This window comes from Montipora capricornis, chromosome 9 (genome assembly GCF_036669925.1).
Source record: "Montipora capricornis isolate CH-2021 chromosome 9, ASM3666992v2, whole genome shotgun sequence".
Taxonomy (NCBI): Eukaryota; Metazoa; Cnidaria; class Anthozoa; order Scleractinia; family Acroporidae; genus Montipora; species Montipora capricornis.
In genome coordinates this window covers 11076183-11078682 of record NC_090891.1, presented here as the reverse complement: position 1 = coordinate 11078682, position 2500 = coordinate 11076183, and the positions used below count along the sequence as shown (strand labels likewise).

At 37.4% G+C, this 2500-nt stretch overlaps 1 protein-coding gene across 1 annotated transcript in view; it reads right to left on the bottom strand.

Annotated features, from left to right (window-relative positions):
- Window positions 1-2500, bottom strand: part of LOC138017083 (arylsulfatase B-like) — a 52689-nt gene that overhangs the window by 8877 nt on the left and 41312 nt on the right. The window lies entirely within an intron of this gene.

The window sequence follows — 2500 nt, the reverse complement described above, 5'->3', positions numbered from 1 at the left end:
ATCAACATCAAACACTATTTCTGAAACAATTAGTGAGTACCATACATAATGTCATTAAGGAGAGAAACCTTGCGTCCAGTTCTTGATGGAATATTTATAGCTCTCTGAACTTGCTTAATTACGGCGATCTCCAAGTTTTGGCTCCATATTGAAAGAATCGTTGACAGGAAGCGTTGCACCAACCTCACACGCAGATAGAATTGATCTAAAACAACCCTAAATAATCGAAAAAGACATTTAAACGCCTTACAAGTCAGTTGAATGGGAACAAACCCTCCGTTAACGGCTTTAGCTTGGCTTACCTGTCACAGAAGAACGCTAACCAGTGTTCGAATTTCGCTCCATTTATACCAAAAAAAGGACGATCTCTGCTGCCCAAGCACTGGATCGGATTCCCTGAAAGTTAAAATCAAGTTTAGGTATCTAAGTTGCTTTTTCTCTGTCATTATCATTCTTACATCGATATTTTTCTTCGACAAAACGGTTTACATAGATGAAGATTGCCTCCACATTTACATTTTGGGACAACCCCTGACCAAACTCAATAATAGCACTTCTGAGGTTCTGAGGAAAAGAATTTGAATTTTATTGCAAAAAGAGTTATCAAATTTAAAATCTCTTTACGCTTAACAAAAAAATACATACATAAACACAATTGCAAAGCATCTCGTAAGTGACAAACCCAGGAGCTCATAACTCAGCTAATGGGAAAGTAACCTGTTCTCTTTTGGTTCAAGGGTCAATTCTATGCCTCATTTTACGCATTCAGAGGTTATTATGGTTCATAACTTTTGATTTACCTTAATAAGCAACCTCGGATTTCTAGAGTATTCTTAATTAAACCTATTTTACTTCTCAGTAATACGTTCGGGAACCGGATTTACTTTATTTTTTGATATCATTTAGTCTAGAATGCCTTTATTATTTTTTCTGCAACCAATAAAGGACCGCTTGGTCTCACTGCGCAGACCATATCAAATAATATGGATTTATTACATACTTTTCCTGTATTTTAGAGCGAGTTTCAAGTGAGTGTCGTAAAACCAAAACCAAAGTAATTACTTTGGCCAATCAAAAAGGACGGAGAAAATCCGGCAAAGCAATTAAAACTCGAAGTAATTACACGTAGCCGACACAAAGCGCGGGAAAATGTGTACGCGTGAGCCACGATTGGTTTGGTTTCACTTCTGATTGGTTGAAAAAATGGCGCGAGAACTTTGAACCAAGCACTGAGTGAAGTAATCATAAACCAAAGTAATTATCTAATTATTTTCGACACTCAATGGGAAAACCGCTCTACTGAAAGTTTACATTTGTTTTAGTTTACTGTTTATTACCAATGGAATTATCAATAAGCTTTTACCAAAAAATAATAGCTGTAAGAGCATTCGACGAACTCGTTTCACTGTTATTTCCCTCACGTTTGCCGTGTTGCACGTTGTCTACGCTTTCTTTGCCATAGGTTTCAATTTTAGAAAACTAACAGAATACGTAGAACAGTTTTGGAAATAATTCCGTTGCCACATGACGTAGGAGATACGCCATTTTGAGTTTGAGACTACCACGTTGGAAGTGAGGGAGTCGTCAAATATTTACCACTAACGTCAGCAAAGAAACGGCATTTTCTTTAACAAGTCGTAAACGAAAAAAAAAAAAAAGCTGAGATCAAGTTGAAACATGAATAAAACGAGAATAAAACTACCAAAGTAGAAAAATCAAAAAGTGGCTCCCGTGAAAATGTCAAAGATATCTAAACAAAATTTTGACACGTCAAAATCCTATTGAAATTTTAGGAAATGTCACGAAATTTGCTAATCCTTCGCTTAACCGCTGCAGAGTTATAAATGTTCGAAGTCAGCGTCCTTCTCACCCCTCTGCCCCCCCCCCCCCCCCAAAAAAAAATAGGACTAATTAGGGTAAAGCTATTCTCTATTTTCGAATTCCCCATAATACACTTTGTTTGCCCCCCAAATTTTGCATAAACCATTGTTTTCAAATGCTCTTGGGAATATGCAGTGTCCCCAAGAGCATATGAAAACAATAGTTTATGCAAAATTTGGGGGGCAAACAAAGTGTATTATGGGGAATTCGAAAATAGAGAATTGAACCATTCGGTAAGGTAATTTTGGGGCTTGGCTCAAGCTATGTTTAAAAGCAGTGCTAAACAACTCCTGGAACAGCATATAAAAATAAACATTTACTTTTGTTATCACGGATTCGTCAACTTAATTTTAGGCAATAGCACAATCATCTCTTGTGCGAAAAGGAACGGGCCAGGCCCATAGACAGGATATTGATGAGTGGGCGCGTGTTAGCGCCAATGACGGAAAAGTTTAGGGGATCCTGAGACGAGATCCTCTTACGAGATGCTTTGCAATTGTGTGTAGGTTTAGCGTGGAGGAATTCTAAATTTATTTACTCTTATTGCAATAATATTCTTAGTCCTCACCAACACTCCTCCTCACCCAGCTGTACTTACAAGTGTTATTATTGAGTTTGG